General features: G+C 40.1%; 1 protein-coding gene across 1 annotated transcript in view; it reads left to right on the top strand.

The window, feature by feature from the left end:
• LOC126254796 (MOB kinase activator 1B) overlaps positions 1–12,971 on the top strand; it is a 69,650-nt gene that overhangs the window by 13,341 nt on the left and 43,338 nt on the right. The gene's annotated exons all lie outside the window — the stretch shown is intronic.

The raw sequence follows: 12,971 nt of genomic DNA, 5'->3' as shown, positions 1-12,971 counted from the left end.
CAGCACTGCTCCTATAACGTCAGTTGTATAGCTGCTGTGGAGTGGCTATTTTGTCGCATCTGTAATAATACTGAATGCTATCTGTGTCCCCATTTCCTGAAGGATGTGTCAGGATACATTGGCCTACTTCTGAAGAACCTCTAAGTGGCACGGGTATAAAAAACATAGATAATGAAATAACAAATGAGATTGCCTGGGTAGGTCTTGCATACCAAAATTTGTGGTTGATGGGTGGAGTTGCTTACTAAAAATTAGACATATCCAGATAGGGAATGGTAACTTAAAACAATTTAAAACAAAATTTGTGTATTTCGATAAGGTAATGGAAATTCCTTTATGAAATGTAAATAATGGAATGAACGAAGGTAAAAACCCGCCATAACATTTCAGGCATTGAATCCTAGATCGACACATAAACAAATCGGACACAGCTACATTGTATAACACTGCGGCTTGACTAGGATGATTGGAGTGGGCAAGGATAAGAAGGTGGTTGGCAGTGAGAGGGAGAGTCTAGGAATGTTGGCAGACAGCTGAGAGGGGAAGGCAGCAGGCACATGGGATTGATATGACACAGGTGGCCTATTGTTGCCACAGGCAGAGGGAATTGTGAGCAGCATACAGTGACATGCGTTATTGCATTGGGAAGGGTGGATAGAAGTGGGCAGAAGTTGAAATGAGGGAATTTAGGATTATGGGGTAGGGGTGGATGTGGAACAGGTGAGAGGAGATAGTAACTTATTCTTCAGTCCTGTAATTCTGGTGCCAATTTCTGCTAGCCCTTGCCCTTACACCCTCCTCTGTGCAGTTTCCCTCTTCTTCTATCCTGTCTCCCCCTCCAAATCATCTCCACTGAACCCTGCACACAACTCCCCCCCCCCCCCCCCTGCAGCCACAGAAAGAGCTCACAAGTACCCCATACCTATCATACGCACTTACTGCGAATGACTTTAAGTATTCAGGCTGTCCTTCTCCAACCCTTCCTCCTGTCATTCACACTACCCAACAAATCCTCACACACTCGCTGAATTGCAGTTGTCAGACCAGCATAGTGCCCTTGTATTTATAAATGATTGTATTAATTATAGAGAAACAGAACAGGCTTGACAGGAAAATAAAGATCCTTGGAACACAAATGAGATTTTCACTCTGCAGCGGAGTGTGCGCTGATATGAAACTTCCTGGCAGATTAAAACTGTGTGCCCGCCCGAGACTCGAACTCGGAACCTTTGCCTTTCGCGGGCAAGTGCTCTACCATCTGAGCTACCGAAGCACGACTCACGCCCGGTACTCACAGCTTTACTTCTGCCAGTACCTCGTCTAATCTGCCAGGAAGTTTCATATCAGCGCACACTCTGCTGCAGAGTGTAAATCTCATTCTGGAAACATCCCCCAGGCTGTGGCTAAGCCATGTCTCCACAATATCCTTTCTTTCAGGAGTGCTAGTTCTGCAAGGTTCGCAGGAGAGCTTCTGTAAAGTTTGGAAGGTAGGAGACGAGATACTGGCAGAAGTAAAGCTGTGAGGACCGGGCGTGAGTCGTGCTTCGGTAGCTCAGATGGTAGAGCACTTGCCCGCGAAAGGCAAAGGTCCCGAGTTCGAGTCTCGGTTGGGCACACAGTTTTAACCTGCCAGGAAGTTTCATCCTTGGAACACGTCTTTAAAAAGTTAACTGAAAAACCAGAAGTGCAAAACTATGGAGATGTGTATGTACAGAAAAGAAACAATTACAAATATGTTTGTGAAGGAAACTTTTAGGACAGTTTTCAAACTTTCTCTCGTCATATCTAAAGGCAACACTGTATACAAAAAGATTTCTTCTTCCAAATGTGAAAACTCACCCTGCAGATTAATCAGCATTAGTCATGTATTTCAAACTAGTAATTACTTGTAGACTATAAAAATGCTCTTCCTAAGAGAGGGCCATGAACAAGGTATAGATGGAACAAATAATAATAAAGACCAGAGACAAATGTGAAGGATACTAATTGTCAGTCTAAATCTCTCATTATAGTTTTATATACTTTTCAGACAGATGCAGGAAACTTGAGCAGTGTTCATCATTTTTTCTGTGCTTCGTGGTTCATTATGTATTTCCAGGAAAAAAAGTTCCTGAAACTACAATACTAAACATGAAATAAATTTAAAAGAGGGATTCTGATTACTGCAGTTACTGGCTGGCTTATATAGACACACACACTCATTCGCTCCTCTAAATTATAGTTGCGTGTGGGAGTTTTTTTGTCTTTATGTACTGTCATTTCTTTGTGCCATATTTTTTTTCTTCCAGTTTTTCAGTCTTCAGATTTCCGCCTATCTCTGTAATCATCATGAGGCTCTTCTTCACCATTTCTCAATTTACTCTAATTTCACCATCTGTTTTATTTCTGTATTTTGGCTTCTTGAAGCTGAATTATCAGCTCAGCCACTCTTTACAATTTTTCATGCTGGAGATAGCATGTGTTTTTTCCATTGGTGCTTAATCTTCCCTGAATTTGTGGCTTGTGTGACATTCCACTTCTGCCCCTCCCCCCTCACCCCTCCTCCTTCCCTGCACTGTTGTTTGATATTACAGAGAGACTTCAGTTGTTTTACAGGCATCCAGTTGATTGAATACATAGTATTTCCAGCTGTTACAAGCTTTGAGTTATAAGGGGTCTCTTTGTTTGTTACGACATCTTTACTGTATGTTTCGTGAATATCCAAAAATATAAAAGTGGTTTTCTAAAGTGTGTTTTGTAAAAACTGTTTAGTGTGTATACACTTTTAAGAAATTATCCATCTAAAATATCTTTTATTTATCACCCAAACATATTTCCTGTTCATATGTAGCATTTGTTTATTTCTTATTGCCGGAATTAGTCTCTTATTGTGAACAAATATTTACACACTTACGTCATTACCATAATTTAAAACAGTCAGTAGTAGCAACCAGTTTAGCTTATTGACTTTTAAGCTGTTTAGTATGTATGTGCGTGTTTGTGATTGTTTTTTTTTTTTTTCTTACTACTACTACTACTACTACTACTGCTGCTGCTGCTAATGCATGTTTGCTACAACTTAATGCATTGCTCAGCATCTGTTTTGTCCATGGGCATTTCTGAGGGACACTAATTCCATTCTACTATATATGTGCATGAGTGTGCAGCAGGTGGGCTGACTTGTGTGTTTACTTCTATATAGATATGGGCTGCATAATGTCATACCCTAATGTTTCCTGCTAATGACCATTTACAATTACCATAATGACATGAATATGTAATTATTTACTCAAAATTGGAATTTAATGAGCTTATCAGTTGTGTCTGACATAAGCAAATGGTATCTCACACATTTTACTGCCAAAACTAAGCAGTACTTGCAGGGGTCTTCTGCAGTGTGCCCTCCAGTAGTGCAGTGAAGTCCACTGACAGAATTCGTACCTTACTGCCACGTTGGTGTTCACTTTGAATGAACCGTTGTTCAGCCTAAAGCCGGTTTTTATGCAAGTGACTTTCTGGTCAAATTAGACATACTTGAAGTATGTGCACCTTTCATGCCTGCTTATAAAATCAGCCACCAACCCCGTTGCGAGTGTCTCTCTGATGGCGATCTGTAGATAGTGTCGAGTGTGGGGCTCTAAATTTCAGAGGTGCTGTGCACTGGACATGCACAGACACCCTGCTGATTACAGAAGCTATAACCTATTCTGGTCAAGCTCGCTCCTATTATAAAATTGATTTTGCGCTTCTGTGTCATCATAATCTTTATTATGTTGTTTACTTTGTTTTCGTGACACATTGGAAAGTTGCATAGCGTCCTGGTATTTTTTTCCTAGTAGTGTTCTCCTACAAGAGAGACGAAATGTCTGAAAGCATATAGTATGTATGTTTTACAGAGGGGGGAAAAAACCTATACTATGCAAAAACAAGAATGTAAACAGATAAACATGTTTTAATGAAAATTATTTCACAGTGAAAAAGTCAGATTTGTTGGAAGAGAAAAATAATCTTTATTTGACACTTAATGAGAAAACAAGGTGCAAAGGATAAAGCAAAAGGGCACTATTTACTGTGTTCTGCATATTGTCTGATGTGTTTCCAAGTATGTACTTTCTCGAACATGTACATACATATGTTATGAAATGAAATGTTTGGATGATGCTGTCCCTATTCTTTCACTTAGCAGGAGTGTAGAGAATTTACCATATGACCATTGACAAGAACTGCCAGTGTAAGTTATACATTGGTCATCCATACTGTAAACTCTGTTGTCATTGCTTGTTCTTACATTTTGTTACTATATTTTGATTTTTCTGTAAAAAAGGATAGTCCTTCATAACCTCACTTGAACCATTCTGATGCCAAACTGCACAGCAGACAGCTCTCTCAACACCGGGAGTTTTGGGGCTGATGTGAAAACTAAAATGACCACTCAAAACATACAAGACTCAGTATGTGAACAGAATGCCAGGGACACTGCAGTAGACCCAATAGACTTGAATAGTCAGTTGAGATAAGAAAGTCATTCGTGTAAAGGTGACTTAACTGTGTGCTCTGTGATGATTACAAGAAAATTGACAGTTTGCTAACAGTGACCCTAAACTGGGTATGCAGACAACTTTATTACTTGTAGCATATTTCATCAGTGTCCAGTTATATACTTTGTTTGTTTGGATTATTTTTTTATATAATATTGTGTTGCTGGAAACTGTTATGCTTCGCAAGACAATATATTAAAATTATAGATCTAATACTTAGTTTAATTTTGTTCTCAGCGAAATAATATGTAAAATTAAGGAAGTGCAGCCACACACCTACTGCTGACTAATGTTTAGTCCGCAGAAACCTACAACAAAAAAGATCATGTGCACTAGTTTTTGAGCTCTTGGTCTTTCTGTAGCAAGAATACATATGAAAGAGCAGACGCGCGCATGCCACACGCACACACGGGAGGAGGAGGAGGGGGGGGGGAGAGAGAGACAGAGAGAGAGAGAGACTGTTGGTTGTTCATATTGATAGCAGTTTCCAGTCAATGTGGAGTTGGGGACAGGCAGAGGAGGTTGCACGAAGGGAAGAGAAGGCATTGTGAGGAAGGTCTTTTGACAGATCACTCCATGACTGCACAATAAGACAAAGGATTTCAGAGGTCAGAACATACAATAGGTAAGTTCGGGTGTCTGTGCGTACTTTTGCCAGAGCAAGAGCTCAAAAGCTAATGCAAGTAATCTTTTCTGTTGCATGTTCCTGTGCATCTCAGGTGACATCTATACGAGAATGATTACCTTCCCTTAATTTTACGTAGTATTCCATACAGGTATATTCATTCTCAGTGGCATTCGTTGACTTCCATAATCTAATCTCTCTTTCTGTAGTTGCAATTACTTTCAAGCTAGAACAGTGATATTCTTACTGTAAACAGTTGGCACAGTGACGAATAGAACAACAAATACACAACAAAAATAATTTTTAGTTCCCATCATTAGTATAAATATTACACTACCATTCACTGTGCGATAAGTCACAGTATAGAGCTCAAGGCAGTTAAGTGTGTGGAATTATTTGGACTGGTCTTCCATTATGTAAATAATTTGTTTCTTTTTGTATTAGCCACATCCTGTCACATGAATGTACCTATGTTCAAGGTTGCACCCAATATGTAATATAGCATTTGGATCCATTTTGCACGATATAAAATACAGGAATCGGAAAATTCTGGCTTTGATGTTTCTTATTGGGAAGCTTGCTGAATTAGTATCTGCACCAAGAACTGTCATAGAAATAGGGTTCATTTCTGAATAGGTCATGGGAGCAGATATGTGATGCAGAGAGACAAATGGGAACGGATGAAAGTATGGGATAAGTAACAGTAATTCACTGGGCGTGCTTGCATTGTTGCCTTTCTGAAAGGCTGTGGTCTTCTAACTGCCAGAACTGTGCAGCCTAATGCTGTACACAGATTGTGTGACTTGTTGAAAGCTTAGAATATTTAGTGGAATTGATATAGAAAACATTCTGTAGAGTCTGCCCCGCCTGCACTCCCCCCTCCGTCTTTTTTTCTAGTTTTGCCTTACAACAAAGTAATACTCATTGTGTAATTTTTTTTCTCATTCAGTTGTGACTTGAATTGAATAGTCACCATATGGCTGACTGATAAATCTCAGGGCTGCTGGAGCATTAGTCATATTAAGCATTTTAGTTATACATACATTTAATTTCATAGCTGACTGTGGTAACTCTTTGAAACTCAACAGGAGGTTAATCGTGTGGAATACACTATCATCAAGAAAAGTTACAGGTCATTTCTTTGCAATTAAAGAACAGTGCACTTGAGGAAATGCAAGTGAACCTACAAGCTGTTGCAGCAACTTTGGAATTGATGGTAAGACATTCCCTGGTGGAATCATTCCTCTAGGCATAGCTACTTCCAGCCAGGTATTCCACTTGATGTAAAGCCAGAACATTTGAGAATATCCCATAACTGCATCTGTAATTGTGTACACATAACAACATACTTGTAAAAAGAATGGGAGGAGGAAGGATTCAGAAGTGTGTCAAAACACTGCGAAGGTAGATGCAAAGAAATGAAAATGTGATCTTTATAATAACCTGCAACTCTAATATTCTGCATACATGAATGCTGATATTGTCCATCTGAATGTGCAGCCATTTTTTCTTCTGTGTCACCCAACTTTGAGGTCTGTTAAATCAACAAATTTTTAATGTTGTGTGCCTTTCTGTTAGCCCAATATTGCTTCATGCTTCCTGATGTGTGCAGCCATTTGTTCTGAATTTCGTTTTCTTTTCTGACCACTAAAGAAAAAGGTGGATAGGCTCAATTGCATTCTTATTATTTGTTGTTGATGGTATTGTTCATAGGTATCATCTTTGGAAGATTCTGAAGAAATACAGAATGACATGACAGTTATTCTAATTGATGTATTTCATGGTAACAGTTCTAACCAAGAACACACCGAAACACACTGCCTTAAGTGAGATACAATTTATTGGGTCACAGAGTGACATTGAAAAGAATACAATGAAAGTAGTTTATACATATCACACATTCAACAACTGAGGGCCTGAAGGCTGGTGCGTGGTCTTATAAAAACTATATCCACGCAGGTGTCGCTGGTGTAGTACTGCACTTGCACAGCAGACCTGCTGATGGCGGCCACCTCGTGTAGTTCAGGTGCGCTGTTTGAATGTCAGCAGCAGCAGTAGGCTCTGGTGAAGGAGACCCATATTCCATCCCTGCTGTCAGCAGTGTCTGCTCAGTGCAGTGGGGGAGGAGACCTGTATTCCATCCCTGCTGTCAGCAGAAAGTGCCTGCTCAGTGCAGTGAGGCACTGGCTGCAGGAAGCAAGCCCATCATTGGTGCTGACAAAGTCTCTGTCTCCAGAGTAGGTAGTCATGAGTAGGCCTGCTTGGCCCCTGGAGCAGCCAGGCTCGACAAAGAGTGAGATGTTAGGCTCATGGTCTGAGGAGGGTTCCCTGTGCCCTGTCTGGAATGCAACTGGTTCCAGTGATGTGCCATGAGTCACTCATTGGTGCTAGCCGTGAACACGAGGCAACCATGATGGCAGTGGACAAAGGCTGGAATCTGGTGAGGGTGCTGTCCAAAAACCCTGACCCATACTGATGTGGTGGCTGCAGATGTCAACAAAACTACAAATGTCAACAAAACTGCTGCAGCTGTGGTTGCCTGCTCATCAGCAAGAGGTTGAGCAGTGTCTGCTGCTGATGGCCATACACAATGTGTGTGTCGGTGTGGTTGGGTTGGCTTGTTTGTACTGTGGCTATCTCCTTATGTTCCCTAATTATCTTCTCTGAATATAATATCCAAAATTATCATCATGGTTACATGGCTGCCAGGAACTGCAAAATATGTACAGTGGTATCACTGCTATCCTCACTGTGCACCATCATGTCTCCAATGCCCAACGACACCAGAAAGAATATCCAAACAAACTTGATAAAATATCAAATTATGCTACAAGTAGTTACTCAAAATATCTCAAAACCCAATTGTTTAGAGCCACATTTGATTATACATTACTCTGATGTCATAGGGTGTTGCATTTGCAACTTAATTTGTACACGCAAATATGTACCCTCACATTAGGTTAGGATCACAACTATATCATCTGAGACATATGCAACCGTAAGACATCTCGAGGCAGAACTCGTCAGCAACATGGATGTTATGCCACTCAGTTCGTCAGTGACTGGACTCTTCTCTCCCCCCCCCCCTCCCAAATTACTGTGTGAGCTATTTGTGAGTTCTGGACAGCAAAAGCTGACTCATTAACATATGTACTACTAGGCAACCTTGCAATAGATGTTGCCAAACTGTGAATGTACAGGTCCACGCATTTTGCACTGCTCTAGTGTTGAGCTATCATTATGGATAAAGCTATTGTTTGTCACTGGAATCCAGTCTAAATTATAGCTATCATTTGGTTTGATTGTAGTATGTAGTCCAATTCTGAAGTGTTGCTCTGTAAAGCCAACCTCCATCACTTTCACAAATGCATTACTATGAGCAGTGTTGTATCTGTTTGCTGTAGACAGGAATACGGCAGTTCTAATCTGTACGAATCCATTCATTTGTTGACTTTCACCTTGAAACATACAAACTTTCTTCTTTATTTCAACTTAATTTGATGCCATTTTCTGCAGAGAGAGATTTAAAATTGACCTTAAGAGTTGCAGGAGATTTTGCTACTGAAAATTTAATACCAAATTGGTCATCTTATTGCTCATAATGCATTCATTCAGGCAAATCTTTGAGAGTGCTGTAATTTTCACAGCCATTAATATATATGAGAATTAATCTTTCACTCTGTTAAGTACTCGCCGCCCAGAGGAGCAGTGCGGTTCTAGGTGCTACAGTCTGTAACTGAGCGACCGCTGCGGTCGCAGGTTCGAATCCTGCCTCTGGCATGGATGTGTGTGATGTCCTTAGGTTGGTTAGGTTTAATTAGTTCTAAGTTCTAGGCGACTGATGACCTCAGAAGTTAAGTCGCATAGTGCTCAGAGCCATTTTTTAAGTACTTGGGTGGAATAAAACAAAGGGGAGCTGCTTAGCTTAAGATAAATACCAATGCCTAACTATGAAACTTCCTGGCAGATTAAAACTGTGTGCCCTAACTAGTTTATGACACCTCTCACACTCTGGGACATTACTGTGCAGGAATGACCAGTGCCTGTGTCTACCAACCAGTGCTCATTTTGCTGGATGCTGCTTTCTCTTTCCAGTGACTTGCTGATATTGGCTTTGGAATGTATTCCCAAATATGACAACAATCAGTACAGAGTGGAAAATCCCCTCATAAATAATAGTATCATAGTTTTGGTGAATGCTTCTTATATCTGATCACACAAATGATTTTGACCTCCACTGTCCACCTGTGGAAATATTTTATAGCAGTGAAATAATCTGTCATGAATCATGATAATTCTATTATAACCTGAGTTTTGAAGCCTAGCTCATAATTATCTCAAAGAAATTCAGTTATGACAGCAAGTATGTAAATAAAAGTTTTTTTTTTGTGTTGAGTTCAAAGATTGGGTTTATGCAGCTGTTGACATTATTCATAACCTGTGCAACCCTTTTCATCTCATAATTACTAAAGCCTTCATCCATTTTGACTATGCATACTGTACTTGAGCCTGGGACTTCTGCTGTAGTTTTTACCTCCATACTTCCATCTTTCCCCACTTCCAGTTCCTTGGTAGTGCAGGATGTGTTCCATCGATGGATTCCTTTCTATTAGTAGAGTTGTTTCATGTACTTCTTTTCTCCTCAGTTTGATTCAATATTCTTTCATTAGTTGTCCATTAATTTTGCCCACCTGAACTTGTGTGTGTGTGTGGGGGGGGGGGGGGGGGGGGGTGTAAATTCCACTCTAGGCAAAAATACTTTCAGAAAAGACTTCATAATATTTAAATTTATATTCAGTGTTAACAAATTTTCCATTTTCAGAAACACTTTTCTTGCTGTTGTCAATCTTGATTTTGTATCCTCTCTACTGTGGCCATTGTCTGTTGTTTTGCCTTCTACATAACAGAACTCATCTACTTTTAGTATCACATTTTATAATTTAATTTTCTCAGCATAACTTGTTTCATTTCCCCTTCTGATCATCTTATGATATCTTTTTCAAGGCACCACAGGCTCTGTTCAACTGATATTCCAAGATCCTTAGATCTTTGACAGAATTACAATGTAACTGGCAAACTTAAGTTTCTATTTCTTGTCTGTGCACTTTCATTCCTTTTTCAAATTTCTGCCTGGTTTCCTGTACTTCTTGCTCTGTGTTCAGGGGAAATAAAATTGGGGACAGGCTACAACCCTGTCTAATTCCATTCTCAAATACTGTTTACATTTCGTGCCCTTTAACTCATAAGTAATAAATGTTCCAAGTAGCCCTCCACTCCACATGTTTCATCCTACTTACAAGTAGAGTTTCAGTGAGTATATTCCAATCACTGTTGCCTACATTTACAAATTTAGGTTTCACTTTTTTCAGTGTGTGTCTAAGATAAGTTGTTGTGTCAGCATTGGCTCCTGTGTTCCTGCGTTTCTTAAGAACACAAATTGATATTTCCCCAGTCTTTCTGTTCTTCTTTAAATAATTTATATCTTTAAATAATTTGAAATCATGACTGTTTAAACAGATGGTTTGGTGTCACTCACACCTGTCAGCATCTGCCTGTTTTTGAAATTGGAATTATTACATTCTTTTTGAAGTTGGAGGGTATTTCAGTTGTCTCAAATACTTTGCACATCAGGTTAAACAGTTTTGTTATGGCTGGTTCTTACAAGGATCTCAATTTTGAGGGAATGTCACTTGCTCCATGGCCTTTGTTTTCACAGAGGTCTTTGTGTCGTGTCTCCTATCTCACCTTCATTTACTTCATCTTGCATTTTGTATGTTATAGCCTTCAGGCTTATTTCCCTTGTACAGACTTTATATATATTCTTTCTACCATTCAGCTTCACCTTCTTTGCTTAGTACTGGTTTTCTACCTCAGCTCTCAATCCATAAAACTTTTTCTTTTCCTCTCCAAATGTGTTCTACTGTAAGCACATGGCCGTCCCCCCTCCCCACCATGCTTGCGCACACTCTACAGTTGTGCATTTGGATTCTGGCCATAGCTGCTGAGCCATTTTGCACTTTTTCAGTCTTATTTTTGAAATGCCTGTATTCTCTTTTGCCTGCTTAATTTAATGCATTTTTATATTTCCTGTTCCTGTCAGTTAAATTCAGTATTTTGTGTGTTATTTAAGGATTACTATTGGGCTTCCTCTCTTTACCTCCTTGTTTCTTTGCTACCTTCACTATACCATGTTTCAAAGCTGTTTAGCAGTTCAAAAGATAGTTTCAAAATCTGTCTTACTATCATATATCTGAAACATAGCAGTATTTCCAGGTCTCTTCTGTGTCTACAACTGTCTTTCATGTTTCTTAAGCAAAGTGTTAACAATGATTAAATTGCGCCCCGTGCAAAATTCTTACAGGAGACTTCCTTGCCTTCAACTCCCCCATCCCCTTGCCTTTGACGAACAGAATAATTTCCTAAACTTGTACTACTAGGAGATGATACAGTTACATCCCAGAATTACTGTTTCATTACAATAGCTTTAATCTCTGTCACTTGTCAGTATTAATGACTTGTGTAACAGTTACATAGTGTTATTTATTGTGTGCTGCGTTAAAAGTATCATGGCATGTTACTCTTAAGTATTCAACGTTAAACACCTTTCCATAAGGCCACTTAGTCTTTGCAGTGTAAAATCTGACATTAGGTTAAGGCACAGAGCAGTAAGTACTGTTCTACTGACTCATTTTTCTGTAGGTTTAGCAGAGTTCTGTTGTGGTAGGTGTAAGACTTGCACATGTGCCAGTGCACACTGTCTGTGCATTTAAAACTGGTGAGTGCTGATAAGTAAAACTGGTGTATGTGCTGCTTTGAAACTCCTTGGAAGAGTAACTCTGTGTGCTGGACTGGGGTTTTCCCCTATCTACTTATCTATGATGCCCAAACAATGGAAAGTCCAGATAGGAATATCAAGAATATTATGAAAAGGATACACTGCTACTCATCGTGACATTGAGTTGAAGACAGGCTCAACGAAGAAACTGTTACACATTTAGCATAGCCAGAGCCTTCTTCAGCAAAGAAAATAAACTCACAGTCCCCAAGCAAGCACACCTTGTGTACACTTGCCTGCTATCTCTGGCTGCAGTGGCCAGAATGCCGTGGTGTCACTTTGAATGCAAGCAGCATTCCAGAGTGAGGTGAATAAGGGGGAGGAATAGGAGAGCAGTGCTACCTGATGGGCATGTAGAGACTAGGTGCTAGCTCAACAAGGCTGGCAGGTGCAGTTTTGGGAGGCTGTGGCGGAGGAAGGGAGTGGGAAAACAGAGGGGCAGAGAAAGGGAAAAAGACTACTGTGTGCATTGTCAGTGTGTGGCACACGATGTGGGGAAATGTTGAAAGAACCTTGCCAGCTCGCAGTAGTCTTGGCTTTCACTGGTACTGCCTCCCCTTTTCTCTGCCACTCCTCACTGGCATGTTTGGATTCTGGAGTGTAGTGATGAACCCACATTTCGTCACAGGTGACGATCTGACTAAAAAATGCAGTGTCTTCTTCCACAAACCTTGCCATAAGTCTCTAACAGATCTGCAAACATCTCAACTTCAGATTTTTGGTCAAAAGTTTAGGGACCCATCTGGAACAAACTTTATGGAACTGTAGGTCGTTTGTGATGATTGCTTGACAGTTCCCATAACGGATTCCCACTTTTTGTGCAATTTCTGGTACTCTCGCCCATCGGTCATTGTCAATAATGTCTTCAGCCGCACAAATGTTTTTGTCTGTAATGCTGGTCAGAGGACGGTGATCGTGTTGCTTATTTTCCACACGTTCTTGTCCTTCCTTGAACTTTTTATGCCAGGCAAACACATGCGTCCTTGATAATGTT

This window comes from Schistocerca nitens, chromosome 1, assembly GCF_023898315.1.
Source record: "Schistocerca nitens isolate TAMUIC-IGC-003100 chromosome 1, iqSchNite1.1, whole genome shotgun sequence".
Taxonomy (NCBI): Eukaryota; Metazoa; Arthropoda; class Insecta; order Orthoptera; family Acrididae; genus Schistocerca; species Schistocerca nitens.
The sequence above is the reverse complement of the archived record's forward strand: the minus strand, read 5'-3'. Positions and strand labels throughout refer to the sequence as shown.